This window comes from Malurus melanocephalus, unplaced genomic scaffold, assembly GCF_030028575.1.
Source record: "Malurus melanocephalus ecotype Western Australia unplaced genomic scaffold, MMel_1.1 scaffold_274, whole genome shotgun sequence".
NCBI classification, from domain to species: Eukaryota; Metazoa; Chordata; class Aves; order Passeriformes; family Maluridae; genus Malurus; species Malurus melanocephalus.
Window position 1 is genome coordinate 815,953 of NW_026623506.1, and position 16,090 is coordinate 832,042.

At 42.9% G+C, this 16,090-nt stretch overlaps 1 protein-coding gene across 1 annotated transcript in view; it reads right to left on the reverse strand.

The window, feature by feature from the left end:
- FAM53A (family with sequence similarity 53 member A) overlaps positions 1–12,422 on the reverse strand; it is a 69,821-nt gene extending 57,399 nt beyond the window's left edge. Inside the window, exon 1 of the mRNA XM_057376213.1 lies at positions 12,359–12,422. The gene's annotated coding sequence lies outside the window, so the exon portion shown is untranslated. The remainder of the gene's footprint in view (positions 1–12,358) is intronic.
- Positions 12,423–16,090: the final 3,668 nt, after the last annotated feature.

Genomic DNA, 16,090 nt, shown 5'->3' on the forward strand with positions numbered 1-16,090 from the left:
AAAAAGTAGTATCACCTACTTTCTCTTAGTGTTTGCCCTTAAAACTGAGAAGTAAAAAAGGCACATATGCTTGCTTTAAAAATACCCAGGGCTGAAAAAAAAAAATAGCACTGACCCTTAACTCATATGGCAGCAACAACAATGACCACCCCACGCACATCCTGCTTCCCTGAAATAGAATGGAATAATATCAGCACTGAAGTACTGTTCTATTACCAAAGCCTATGGGCTTGGAGCTGAGGGATTATACAAATCTCTTCCATACATCCTGCTCCCAAAACACACACAGCTAATAAACCTCCTCCTGTTTGCCTTCAGGTTCATTCTGAGGAGTTTCAGACATCTGGTTGGCTTGTTTAAAATAAAAAGCCCAACTAGTAGGTTTGTTTTTATGATCCCAAGTGTGAAATGTTCTTGCTGGAGGCCTCAGGCCAGGTGAAAAACACTTCTGTTAAGATGCTACTTCATGGCGTTTCAGGGATCTAATGAGCTATATAATCTGYACGCAGGGAAGTCTGCCTTCATTAGCTTGCATACAACTATGGAAATTAAAAATGAGGAACCTATAGTAGTCCAAATATTTTTCAGTAAATAGTACAGCTGGTGAACTGCAGATAGCACTAAATTTAGGGCTCAAGTTGTGAGCAGTATTCTGTAAATATCCATACATCTCAATGCTTACAGCAACATGAAGCATGCTTCTCCAAGTGTTACTGTCCTGATTTTTCATACCATGAGTAMTATTTCCTTCTCATGACAAAGTATTATTCCCAATTTAGCAGTTTAAGAAAAGGGTGTCTTTGTCTCAAAATTGTAACCCTCCAGAAGATCAGTGTCCAACTATATTGAATGAGCTTATGTATGTGTGTATCCTCATTTTAGCAGTTCACAAGCACACTGTTTATGTATTTCCATTAAAAACCCTGCAGTATAAAGAAAGCAAATTACAGGGAGAGTTTACACAACAGTAAAATTCTATGCAGGCTTGTATAAAGTAGTTAAAGCTCACTGCTACATTATCTGTGTCAAAAGAGCATGGAAATGCATTGAACAGATATGAAATATGGTGTGTAGCTGACAACCAAGTTCCATGGATCTCATGGCCCAAACTTGCTCTCTATCATGGCTCACCATCCATAATTTGTYACTGAAGTAACCTGAATTCATCTGGCAGGAGCTACCACTTCAAGAGGTGGCACACAAAGATTTCAAGTTCTACAACACCCATTTAGTAACTAGATCCATTAGAATTCAGAAAATAAAACCCAAGTACTACACAGCTTWTAAATACCAAAAATTTTCTTTTAAAAACAGAGGTCTTGGTATTCTGAATAATAGTTTGAAGAATTTCTGGTTGCTTTTTACTTTGCTAAACTACAGTTCTTACCATATTAATTATTTGTTGGTTTCCAATTTCTGTTTTGCACATACCATGACCTTCTGAATGGTGAAATCTCTGAAGGGATCTGCACTACATATAATCTGCTCTACATGTGAGCCCTCAGTCCACAAATGCCCCAAATATGGGCAGACCACAAATTAAACTCCATTAAAATAATGGAACGAAATACAAAGACAAAAGCAGCATACATCAATACTGTGTACTCAGACATRGTATTCAACAGCATTCACCTCAGACATGATTTCAAGTGTCACCAGGGACCATCCTTCTTGCCAGACCTATTAAAGGTACTTCAATAAAAATTAGTTCAGTTGAGCTATGCAGCCCTTACTAGTTCACTGGACTATTTCAAAAGCAAAGTAACTACCTTGTCTCTATGCATTCAGCCTTCAGCAGCACACTGAACAGCTGGATTCAGGAAACAGTGTGTTAGAGGTCAACACACAAACCAAGGGGTACACATTGCAGCAGGTATTTAGAAAAAGCATTTGTAACAAATCTCATGAGACAAAGTTACACCATGTAAGAGAAGGAAATAAGTGAACTATTTTAGCTACATTAGTATGATTGTTTTTTCTTTAAATACTGGAAGATCACCTTTGCCTGATGGAAAAGCTCAGTATTTTCTGTGTGYTACCTCAATACTGTCTGATGTTCAACAGCTCCTTACTTCCACAAGCAAATTCTGGGGAAAGATTTATTTGCCAAAGGGGATTCCTAGAATTCACAAGAATTTCAAATCACAAACTTCACTCACAGAGGACAGGCTATGAAGCCCTAATGCAAAATCATGCCCCTRTATGGGAAGCAAATAGRCACAACATACCAATTACTTCACAAATAYTATGGACCATRCTTCACTTAGTRYAAGCCAAAAAAACTATTTTATTTGAGCACAAAAATGCCAGGTGAAAAATGAGTGTTGAGGAAAGCCTTTACTCTTAATCTTTCCTAATGAGTGGGACAGAAACTTAGCAGCTCTGAATGGCAGCAGGGAGTCCCTTGTTAGGTTCAGCATGTAACATCCACAGACACCACCTATGCAAGGGAGGACAGGACCAACAGTGTTTAGAAGGGAAATGGGACCTCCCACTTGGGCAATTACCTGTAACTGCACAGATGACAGCATTCTGACAAGATCAACTTTGATAACCAAGCTAAAGGACAAGACAGTAAACATCTCATGAGGCCAACAGCAAGAGAGATGCAAGTGTATCCTTCTAGCTCTTCACCTGAAAACTCAAAGTCTTTCAAACGATCTTTCAATGCCGACAAAAAGTGTACTTCATCTAAGCTTCCTTTAAAACAAACCTCTGAAATTACATCTGGGYTCCTGGCATCTTCACACATGCAAAGGTTAAGCACACTGCAGTCTGCRTAAAGCAGTAACATCTTTTCTGCTGATGATCTGAAACAAAGCACTGCATTAGGGGAAGTCGCTGGCTGAGCACCTGGACCCAAGAAGCACTGAAGTGAAAAACAAGGTTTTGACAGCTGCAGCCTTTTCTGCAGGTGCAACAGGCATTGACTTCATTTCAGTTKGGCTCAGCTCAACAGTTAGTTTAGAACTCAGAAATAGGTTTGGTTTTATTTGATCAGCTTGTGTTCCAGTTAGAAAAGGGCAAAGGGAAGGTCCCTCCAAACTAGTTCCAAAGTTTAAGACTRTATATTTAATAGGACTATAAAGTTTAATCTCAAGGATACATGGCATTTTGCAATCAACTATGTTACTAAAATTTGAGTATCACAATACAGAAAAACCTGCCACAACCATGAACACCCTTCAAAGCAGCTTTTCTGAACACAGCTCCTCCATAATCCTGTTTGATGTTTATAATACTTGCAAACAACTATTAATATCCCACACATTTCACCATTCACAGTGCCTTCAACTTCCCAACACCAGGTGATTCTGCCTTACTGTTCTGGTAACATTTTGTGGGTTCAGAGTAGACACTGAAGTAATCCCAGCTAACAAACATTCAATATCTTTAGCAAAGGATTATCAGACTTTCTAAACCTCTGCTCAATTTAACACTGCAACACGATTTCAAAAGGTATCTGTCCATCTCCTTAGAGCATCCAGCAAAAGAACAGTCAGAAAATTATATCAGGCACAATAAAACTTTTAACTACACTCAAATATGTCTGTGTGACGAGAATAAACTGCTACACATGCAGAGACTTTAAATATGACAATGATAAGAGCAAGTCTAAGGGAATTACTGAATGATTGAGATGTAAAGAAAGTTTACAGGGAGAGGTGCTGGAGAAGCAACAACAAATAGCACTTACAGGACTCTGTCAAAMAACCCTAACAGGGACAGGGCTCAGAGCAACCCATTTCTGTGCAGCACAAGATTCATTRTGTGCATTGAGTTCAACAGGGGAGATGAGACCTAAGATTTCAAAGAGAGAAAATTGCACCTATGGAGATGTCAACAAATACTTAYAAATACAAATCCAAGAAAAATACTTTAAAGAAAAGCTGTTCCAAGTAGTGGAGCTGATATCCTTCAACACACAGCTTGCAATGCAAGAGCAATTTCTTCTCAAGAATGGACAGCTTCAAAGAACCCTAACCACAGATGATTTCAGTCACTCKAACACCTGGAATTATTTGCAAGATACTAGATTAAGGCTGTTGTGTGATATATTTAAATACAGACAGAAACAGGACATGGGGTTTTAAAAAAAAAATCTGGGCATCAGTTTGACATTAGGCCTGTCTTCATCACATTCCTGCCTTCAGAAAAAAGTCAAAATTCATGTGAACCGTCTTAAATTCCCCCACATTTAAGCAGAACTACTGAGAAAAGTGGGAACCATTTGTGAGCACTAAACAGCTACAAGGAGGTGTGCAGCACCCACCTGGTTCATGTGACATCAGTGTAACGGGGTTTAGGGACAGGAAGGAACCTGTGAGCTCACACACCTAAATTTTACAGACTTGTGCTGCTGGGAAGTAAGCAAAGGCTCTGCAGCAAATGCAATCCTTAGGGAATAAGCATAGCCAGAGAGCAGTTTCCAGTGGTGCAAGGGAGAACATGGAGCAGAAGCCAGCTCAATTCCATTTCTGTGCTTCCCGTGATCTGCTGTTGGCAGAGGAGGCTTGTTAGAAGTAGGAGAASAGCAGGAAGGACTGCAAGACAGCCTTAGAATTCTGCATAACTTTAACAAGCTGGAAAACTGTTCCACAAGAAATAGGATATAAGTGAGTTCTGAAAGGCATGTCAGGCAGGATTAAATGGACAAACAGGAAGCCACGTTCTTCAGAAGAAAGCTGTGAGCTAGGTGGGATCAACAGGCTGACCTTGAAATGAGTGTTAGGCTGGTGTAAAAAAGACAAATGTATGGTGATGCCTMAACAGGAATATCAGCTCCAGGGCACATGAAGACATTTTTTCACTCCACTCAGCACAGAAAAGTCTCAGCTGCAGTAGAGACTTGGGATTTGGGCACCACACTTGACACCCAATGTCAACTAACTYGAGAGAACAAGAAGAATGATTAGACCTGAATACACCAATTTTATTTATGACAGAAGTATCACAAGGGTGGAGGCAAGACACAGGGAAACAGGAACATAGCAAAGAACAGTTTAAAGTTCTACTACAAGGGAAGGAATAGCTCTTCCTTATGTCCAGAGAATTAGGCAATAAGCTTGACCTGCAGTGAAGATGTCTGGCTCCATATTCAGAACAAATTTTAATGCTGAGGACAACAAAGCACTGGACTAAGTAGAAAGAAGAGCTGCTCAGGCTTCTGTTATGAATCACATCAGATGTGCAATACCAGTGTGGTGCAGGAGAGTCTCAACCAGCCTACACCTTTCACAGCCCTACTTTTTTTTCAAATTACTAACRCAGTTTCAAGCCCCTGTAATGTTTTTTCTTATCCTCCTAGAGTGTGTTTAGTTTCAATGAACCAGAAGTTACTTTCCTGATTTTTAAAATTAAAACTTCAGGATTTGAATAATCAGGTTATTTTATTATTACAAAAAAAAAAGTCACACCTGCCCCATACTCTCTTCATGCAGAAATAAATCCCCTCCCATGACAATATACAAGTTTCAGCAATATTGCAGTATCCTGCTCGCATCTTTCTTCTGACCAAGACAAACCAGAAGCCTATTACTTCAGAAAGACAAGCGTGCCTTGCCTTCTAATAACCCAGTGGGGTGATGTAATGGCTTTCACTGATGTGGTGTCAAGGCACTGTCACACAAACATGTGCGTACACCTTTTACACCCACAGCCTCAGGCTGGGTTTAGACTTCCTGAGGACAGAAAATGCTGCATGCAGGCCAAATATTCCAAAATAAAAACTAAGATACGAAGGGTTTTACAGATGGGGATTGAAGTAAAGAGTATTAGTTATAGCCAGTCGGAGTTCGTATCTAAAATGCAAAATCTAAAGCCACTAAAACACAGAGAAATAAACTCTTAAAAACTCAAGCATTAATAGGCCACCTAACAAGTGCAAAACAACATGCTATCCTTTTTCATCCTCTGTAATAATCTGGTACGATAAGTATTTATGCAGGTATTTTCCTGCTTTATTAAATGACATTCTTCTGATTTGTGAAGCATGAAAACAGAAGAGCAGCAGTAGTTCACCTTCCCCTCCAGCTGTTCAGCAATTTCTTATCCAAATATTGAACCAGAAAGGTCGGGTCAGGATGGGATGTTAATGGAAGAAAAGGATGAAGTCAGCAGGCACAAACGTAGCCAAGCTCAAGGGGACTACTATGCATCCTGAAAAGGGAACAGGCCAGCTACCAGGCTGGATCATGTTCCAGTGSCAGCAGAATCTCCACACCAGTGACCCCACCGCTATGTCTTAACCTTTGGTAGCCCCTTCCATCAGGCAGCAGCACTTCAGTTTAGCCTCCAAGTTACTCAAAACTTCTCTTGTTCCTCTCCCCCTTCACGCTATAAGAAACACATGCTCTATTTTAGTCAATTCATGTAAGCAGTTCTTGAATACTGTTTTCATTATCCCTCTCTCCTCTCATTTACTAAATACTGCATCAATTACACTCTGAAGCACAGCAGTAGTCTYGAGGCATGCTCACACACCAGTACCCTCCATTCCAACAGATAAYAGTGAATTACTATTTGCCACTACTATCACACTAGGGTAACTGGGCAAGAGGTACCTTTTTTTTTCAACCTGGATTGCAATTTTAACTGTCAGTTCATCAAAAACACTATATACACACACAAATAGATCCCAGGTATCTAAATAGGGACCAGCACTTAAAAATCAATAAATCACACCCTCAAGCTGTCCACAGATCCAGAAGCTCCTGACATTATGAAAACATGATACAAAAACCACCTGCAACCTCAATGGCCATTTAGAGATTGACTAAGAAGTGCTAAGCTGCAGAAGGCAGAACCCCACAGATCCAGACCCAACCTGCCTCAATTATGTTCCCACAATTCTGCTAATTCTGCTTCACAACCTATATCACACCTGAGGCTCCAAACTTTAACCTCTTCCATGTTGTGCATACTACTGTTGGACAGTGGAAGTCTGACAGATCCAAATGACACACAGCTTTTGTCACATGCACCCTTCCAGAAACACAATAAGCTTTCATCCCTCTAAAATCAAAAGAGGTCAGTACAACAGAAATGTTGAAGKAAGACAGAAAAGTGCATTTTTCATTGGGAAAGCAGGGGGAATCGAAGGAGAAAGAACCTTTAAAACAAGAATTTTTCTTCTAAACAAACTTTTGAGGTTAGAATGAAGACCCAAAATATCATACAATATCCAGTTAGTAACTATAYGAGATGGACTACTTTACCAAGACAAAATCCACAATTAAGAAGRTGAAACATAASACATGTGCACAGCACTGAAGGAATGATTTAGAGCCACTGACATCAACACAAGCTGTGCAGAGCAAAAATTAAACCTGCTGCAATAATAATGTGAACTGCCCAATTACGTTAAAAAATACATTTACCSTACAAATTAAAAAACCTCCCAAACCCCTCAAAGGCATTAATGCCGTTCACAATGTTATTTGAGATGCAAATTAGCGATCCAAAGTTAATATAACACCAACAGAAGTTTCTATTATTCCCATTCMTGGCTCAAGGGGAGGTGACAGTAGAAGAGAAGCCACAGCCCYGTTATATGAGATCTTATTAGGACAGTAAGGGTTTTCCTTCATTTTTAACACCTTCACTTTAATGTAAAAATGGGCACGTTAAAAATGTGATCTTTCATAACCTGAGAAAACTGAAGTGAATTAACAAATAAATAGCAAGTCAGYTGTCAAGGCTGGATGGATGACAGGAGTCTGAGGGAGAAAGAGGTATTCTTTTAAAAAAACGCAATTCAGATCCTGTCTTCCAGCATCACAGATCTCAGACTAAAGCACAAAAGTAAAGGTACAGACAGTGGAGCTGCAGTTACTTCTTCAACTATTTCCTGTGCCAGCTAGGTTCCAATTTTGAAGCTCAGTAAACGCAGAAACCACTTTCTTCCATCTCAAATGCACTCCCCGCAGTGACGTGTTTAAGGTCTTGGTACACAGAGTCAGTTTTGCAAATGACAGTTCTAATGACAGCTCTAGGCAAAATACTGTTTGACTTCACACCCTTGACTCTATCTACACAGACAGACCCACACACACCAAAGAGCAGCTGCCATCACTGGCACTSGATGTCCCAAGCTCTGGGTCTGATACATCATTCACTGAATTCTCCCCAGTACTTTCTTATAGTTTAATTTTCACAGGGACTTAAAATAATGTTGTCATATCAGGTTCAGAGTAATGGTGTGAACCTCAGGTGATCAGAACCCTTGTTCTTACTGTTAACACCCAATGTGCAAAACGTGGCAGCTGCATTTCACCAAAGTACATTCAAAAATCAAACAGCATAAAGACAATTACATTCATTTTGTTTTTGTAACTCAGAAAACATCCTAACTGAAACACTTTGTATTACCTTAAAGAATGATATTCAGCTGCTTGCTTAAAAAAACAGTGCTGAAAGTAAACTGAGAGCCATAACCCAGATAATGTATTTAGTAACAACCCTGCCTACTTCCTCCCCTCAGCCTAAAAATTAGCAGAAACATGGCCTTCAGAAGTTATTTACGCCCACTGCAATGCATTAGCAGTTAGCTGAGCAGCTCCTTGCAGGCTTGCCAATGATATTATTCCCCAAAACGACCAAAAAAGCCAAAACAGCACCAAAAGTAGAAAGGGCTGGATTAAGATCTGACAGTTACCTTGATTTCAGGTTTCTCTGTACTCAACAGTACCAAAATATCTAGTTGGATCATCACATAAAAATCTGCAGAACAGCCTAGAAATGAGTTAAAAATATGGCACCCCCCCCCCCACTCCCACCCCCTATTTTTTTTTACAGACTTCCTCTTGAGTGAGAAGAAAATCCTTAAAGAAAAGCATTTTCTGAAAATATATTGTCTCAATCCCCCTAACAGATTGTTTACAGTTAAGAGAAACCAACAAAGTGAAGGTTTCTTTTTTGAACAGACTCATCACTGTATTGCAGTATTTCTGTGCTAAGGACACAAACTTTATGACAACCAAAAAGCACAYTGTCAATGTAAATGGTTCCCCCAAAGGTGTAGAGTCAAGCAATTAAAACTWAATCTATCAAGAAAGTATCAGACACTGCACTGACTTCAAGTACCTGTATTTCCAGCCATGAGTTTCCTCCCTAGAATTCCTTCTGCTGATTAACCCTTCCTTCAGAAATGCTCATAAACCCTCCACAGGTTTTTGTGTGTAGTTTCACCCCCCAGTAAGATGATGCTACTTACAATATCTAAAGTAAAAGCTGCAAAYACTTGCCTAACCGAGAAGACTTGCTTGCATTTTGAAACAGAGTAAACCATGTAAGTTTATATGTAAATTGTGGAAGACTAAAGACAAAATCCCGTGAGCATTTACCTGCAGGTTCACTCTTACATGACTATCGGATCTCAGGAACGTAGTAATCTAAAAAGAGTCCAAGAAGTTTAATTCATAAAAATGAAAATGTTTAAAGCAGGCAAAATTTTGTCTAAAAAGAAAGCACAAAACTTGAGAGCTTGCAGGGGAGAAACTCACTATTGCCAAAATACAAAATTCCTRTTTATACTATGACCATCAACATACACAAAAAAAATTTAAATCATAACAGAAATACTAATATTTTCCACTAAAGGCTTAAGGAGACTTGTTACTAGTATTTAAGACGACTCAAAGTAGAACCAGAGAGGACAAATTCTTACAACAAAACTCGAAGGCAGCATCAAAAAAGTAGAGGAGCAAGGAAAGAATTGTGTTTGGAAAGTTTTAAGTACACCATGATTCTAAAGGGAATAATCTATCAAACCACAGGAGGTGACTAGAACTGCCATCATCACTGCTAACACAAAGGAATGTAGATTGGGGGGAGGCAACAGARGAAGGGGGAGAAAGCACAGAGAAGGGAAAAGGAGAAGGAACTAAAAAAGGGAGCCACAGTAATGGCTACCAGACTCTCAAGGAATTCCTATAGGAAAGAATAAATCCTTCAAGGTTTTGTTTTAAATAAAGCAATCCACACARTAAATTGCAGTCTTCTCAGCACTGTCAGGTTTTCAGTTTATCTGCCCACCATATTTTCATAAATATAATTTTATACCACAACTAAACTTCCAAAGCTTAAACAATGGTTGGAAATAAAATTTTTCTTTCTTCGGCCTCCTCATCTTTCYCAATCATAGTACCCTGCAGAACAACAGCTTTTCAAAACGATGTAGGCAAGCTTAAGTATCCTGAATTTAAAATATCCCTTTACAATTATTTAACCAACTTTTAATTCCCCAGTTAAAGAGACAATAACTATGGCTTAGGCACTGGCAGGTAAAGGCCGCTAGAGGACTGCCAGATTAGCACAGGAACACCCCAAGAGGGCATCATATGATTACGGGGCTGATCCTGCACATCAGTATTTTGAGTTTGGCTCCAACAGGCAGCACTTACTTCCATATGATGAAGAGCAGCATCTTGCTACTGCTGCAAAAAATAGGGCTCATTAAAAACTGCAAATATGCTATTAGGAACAGTATTTCACAGAAATTAAAAATGACTAAGTAGTAAACCCATATTCTAGTTAGAAGTTCCATCAGCTAATGTACAACTATTTGAAATGYATGTTTTAGTTTCCTGCTTCAGTGTGCAATTCTTCCAGGCATTTTTGGAAGCTCAATATGTAAGGATACAAGCACTTGGGGCTTGAACAAGTACACTGCACCTCCAATAAAACCAGATCAAGTAACATGCTTCATCAGGAAAGTTTTTGCTATTCAGCAAACATTGTGCTYCACATTTCATAAGCCCGACTCGAAGCAAGCAGACCATTCACAATTAAAACACACCCAGAAAAATTTCAGCTTGCCATAAGAGATACAAACTTACTGGTTCTTGCCAAAAATGGCAAATTTTTCTGACAAAAGTATTTTCTATCACTCAGGCAAATGAATGGGAGGCAATTCAACAGTAAAGGCTATAAAGTAAGTGTTCTTATGAGCTAATTTTAATATAAGTACAGCAAACCAGAAAATGGATTTGACCAGCTGGCTCAAMTCGTCCCCAGGCCTAGGACTTGGCATGCCTGGTGAAAGCCAGGGACTTCATGGGACAGAACCACCCAGTCCCTCTCAACCCTGCAACCCCAAAGTTGAGGTCCTGCTCCAAAGCTGCTGAACCCTGGGATGGGGATGTCATTCCTTGAAGGGGGAAACGCCTGAACTTTTCCATCCCAAGCCCAGGAGTTCAGATCCTGAACAGCAATCCTGRGGAGCCTCCACAGCGGGTGGCTGCTCTATCACATAGGACCTAAAGTAACCTCCTGAAATAGCACCCAGAATTTCAACTACACATTTCCATACAGCCTGCCAGCAGGCCCGAAGACATTTGATAAGCCAAATAACMGGAACAAAGCCATGTTACTGCCCTTAGAAAAGCTGGGATAACACAAAGACCCCATTCACTCGCCCACTGAGTCCAACTGGTCCTTACACTYCAGGGCCATAAACTAGAAACCAACTTTTCTATTGCTGAAGGAAGGGAAGAAAATAACCACCACTTCCACCCAGGAATCATTATGGAAGGCAGCTATTGTGGAAAAACATACACCTCCTCAGAGRTAACTCTATCCTTGAACCGGAGAGGGGGGAATCGCCTCAAAATCGCCGGGGTACGTGCCTGCAGACATGTGTTTGCCGGGCAGCGGCACAAAGGAATGTCCGAGCCCCGTGGGCCGGGCACCTTCCCTTCGCTTCCCTTCCCCGCACGGCCGGGCCAGGACAGGGCCCTGGGAGACACGGCAGCGCCGCGCAGCCGGCCCGGATCCCGCCCCAGCAGCGCCCGTTAACGTTAATAACTTCATTTTTGGGGTTTACAGGTTTTCTGCCTCCCGRCGGGGCCGTCGCCTCCAGCTCTCAGCGGGCGCACGGCAGCAGCSCCGGCTGTGCGGGGGGAGCGCGGCCCGGGCCGAGCGCCGACAATAACAAAATGCACAATATGCACACCGCTTTACCTATCTGCCGAGGTAATTGGAGGGATGAGGAGCCCGCAGCCCTGCGGCAGCAGGAGGTGCCACTGCGGGGAAGCGCAGCCTCGGGGTGACACCCCCGCCCCGCAGGGTCCCCCGGGCCGCGCTCGCTGCCCCGCCCGCCCGGAGCTGCGCGGTGCCCACGGCCTCCTTCGCTCCGCGAAGGGGTCCAAGGATGGCCAGGCCGCCTCCCCTGTGCCCCGCACTGCCTGCGGGCCGCCTGCGGGGCTGTTGGCTGTTCGGCTGCTGCCTGCAGGGCTGTTATTACCTGTCCGGCTGTCGCCTACACGGCTGTTACCTGTTACCCGCTCGACTGTTGGAATCTGCCAGCCGCGCTCGTTGCCGCCCCCTCCCCGTGCCCCCCTAGAGCAGCCTCCTGTACCTGCCCGGCCGCGCCGCCTCCCCCGCGCGTATGGACCGGGCTGCTCAATGGCAACCGAACAAAACACCGCCRGCCACGCCCCCTCCACCGCCCGCCTGCGCCCATTGGCCGCGCCGCCTGCCCGCCGAACCTTGACCCGCTCTGCCATTGGCCGGCGCCGGACCTGGCCCCGCCCATAAAGGGGTGGGGGGCGGGCGCTGCCCCGGTCGCGGCAGGGACGCGCAGCTGTGGTGCCGGGTAGGGCGGGGAGCGCGCGCCGGACTACAGCCCCCAGSAGGCCTTGCGGCGCGGCGCCGCTCTCATTGGCTGAGCAACGCGCGTGCGGAGGGGCGCGGGGCGCGTGGGGGGGAAGGTGCGCTTCGCGCGCGGGGGTGATGACGTCATCGCATGCCCGGATAGAACCGCAGGGGGGATTCGCACCCTCCTCCTTCTCTTCCTCCTCTTCCTTCCCGTCTTCTTCCTCTTCTTCCTCCTTCTCTTCCTCTAAGTCATCTTGCGAGTGCTCTTGCTGGCTGTTGGAACCCTTTCTGCCTGTGTCCATTTTTCCCCCGGCCTCACTGTAGATTCTGGCTCATGGGAAATTGTAGTTCATCCGCTTCCACGATCCTCGTCCGTATCYTTGGCAGGCGTTTGACTGAATCCTTGTAATCAGTTTATATTCGCAGAATTCCCCGTAATTGCAAACAAGTTACCCCTGAAGCATTTCATTGCTAAGTCCTTATCCAAACCTAGAATTAATTTTTTWTTATTATTATTTTGAAGAATTAATYATGATATAATTTKCCTTTCACACGCAGGCCGAGGTGCTGAGGGGACGTGAGGTGACACTGCCCCAGAGCCGCCCCGGCCTGAGGCGCTCCCGCTGCTCCCGTTCGTTCCCTTCCCGGCGCTGTGTCCGTGTGCTTACACTGCCCTCTGCTTGCCCAGTCACACCCGCCGGGAATTCCTCATCGCCCCCAACAATGGAGGGCACAAAGACACCCAAATTCTGCTSCTCGCTCCACAAGAAGCGTTCCTATGGGAGTTTCTCAGAGGAGGCCGTGAGTCAGCCGCGGTGAGGAAGTAGGATGTGTTTGGACAACAATTACACCGTGCACTTGTCAGGGCAGAGGCTGCTTTATGTGGGTGCATAATCCTTAACGTCATGAGAAACCAAACCCTGATTTACTGTTGCCCACAGGCCTAACATTACTGCGGTGCAGGTATTTCTTTTTCATGGTAACTGTTAGCGAGCTCTTCTTGTCCCTGTGACAACCATCTGTTGTTCCAGCCTTCTGCAACCTGTTCTTCTGTGTTTGCACATGGAGTTGTATTTCACTCACCTTTCCTTCGACCCACGAGTTTTTCAGCTGAATTTGCCTAACTGCCCTGTGAGATCTTGCAGAATTATAGGACAACGCTCCAATAGATACCCGAGTTAACATCGCAACGCAGAGTCCAAACCAATATTGTGTTCCTGGGAAATGCTTACTTTGGCTAGCTTACTTGCAAATTTTAACCTTAAGAGACCAATAAATTAAACMCAGTTTTATTTTAAACAACATTACCAGGTTTTGCTGCTGGTCTTCATCACTGTCCTCCCATCTTTTGCACTCTGTACAACCCCACAGTACTYSTTTCACATAGTTTTCCAAGATTCCTTCCCCTGATTATACAATGAATATTTAAATCAATGTTCTAGTTCTCTGTAAGATCAACACATACCTCTCTTCAGAAAGATCTTGCAAGCGATTACAGGTACACATAAAAAAGTACACAGCTTTCTCCCATCGCTCAGTCCTGGCTCTTGAAATGCTTTGTGATTGCACTCATTTTGCTCCTGGCCTTATTGTGGATTCTAGTGCATGGGAAATTGTAGTTCATCTGCTTCCATGATCTTGTCCGTATCCTTGGCAGGGATTTGGCTCCATCCTGTAACCAGTTTTTGTTCACAGAATTCCCCATTGAAAACAAGTTATCCCTGAAGCATTGCATTGCTAAATCCTTATCCAAATTTAGAATTAACTTTTTTTTTTTAAATGAAGTCATGATATAATTTGTCTTTCACAACCATTATAAGTATTCCACTGGAGTAGAGCAGCTCAGGTGTGATATTTTGACATAAAACTGGTTTTACTTTTCCTATGACTTCAACCATTTCCATAGTTTTGAAACATTAGTGTTTCCATGATACTTCCCTCCAGACTCCTGCATTATTTCTGTTTCAAGCAGGATAAAATCAGAGGGAAATTTATTTATCTGAAATTGAAGTTTCTTGATTGCAACTGTTCAGCCACAGCCCTGGCTGCAGCATGGGGGAGGCACATGAAAGGGGCACAGCTGCAGTTCCCCAGCAGCAACCCAGTGCTGCTGCTCTCAGCTTCCTCAAGCTGGTATTTCCATCTAGGGCAAAACTTTGCAAGAATTAAACTATCTTATGCATTAGATCACTCTGTAAACTTCTTTCTCTTCTTYTGTAATGCTCCCCTGTAATTTCTCCCCTGATTTATCACTTTCCATTCTCRTCTCCAACTTTATCTGCTTTTTTCCCAATGTGACAATGGCTCTATACTGGCTTCTTTTGGGCAGGAACTGCTTTTACCTCTCTGTAATACAAAACCAGGTGGGAAGRTGAGAGTTTAACTAGAGATGTTACAGAGCTGGTACCTCCTATGATCCCAAAACTTATCACATGGGCAAACCACAAACAATGGTCAACAGAAACTACAGGACAGGGTGGGAAACAGGAGTGAGTGATCATGTCTGAGACAGGGCAGGTGGTATCTCTAATCAATGTCACTCACTATTCAACCAGAGTCYTCTTTCATTTTATACCCGAGAGTAAAGGCCTGGCAGGGATCCAGTTTATAATTCAGATCTTGGTAAACACAGACCTAAGTTTCCCTCACGACAAGGTTCGATAGTAATTGTCTAGCACTTTAAATATCTAATTACAAACATGCTACCACATGGTAAAGTGGTCCGTGTCTGTTCACTCAACTGTGTGTCTTCAGGAAGGGCCATCTGTTTCCAACAAAACAGTGAGACATGAATGTAGGCAGGTTTCTAAATTAAAAAGGAAAAAAAAAAGAGAGAGGAAAGAAAACAAACTAAAGAGAGACACAAAGCTGTCTTTACAGTAAAACACAGGCTGAAATAGGTGGAATCGGAATGAACCTCAGGAACCAGTTTTCACCTAAGGAGCCAATGCTTGGCATTGAGCCAAGGGCATGGCTTCTCTGAGATGTCCTTCTGAGCRTTATTTTATGCACCCAAACTGCTGCATTAAGAATATGGAAGTCTTCACTACAAGATGAGTTTGGTCCATCTTGACCCCTGTGTTCCATGAAGGAATAGCAGCTCCTCGAACTTCCTGTCTCCACACCCAGGTCATGGATTGAGGTGTTCCAGAAAGGGAAGGTTTTCCCCTTCTTAGAACACAGCAGATAGACATGAGTGACACTCTGGTGTTSCCTCTCAGGCAAAAACAACAGACAGACCATAATGCTACGGATGTGTGTTACAATCAAGCTGCTCCCTATCTAGGCAAATTACTACCTAAGATCAAGAAGGGAAGCAGAGGAGACTATGCAACTCAGTTCTTTTTTTTGTTATTATTTTCATACTGTTTGTAGATAAGGAGCCCAACAGATATTTGATGTAAGGTCACGAAGTGCAAAAATACAGACACTCTGCAACGTGCACAACTGCTCATAAGGGTAAGATGAGCATTGCCAACATTATTTCAAACTG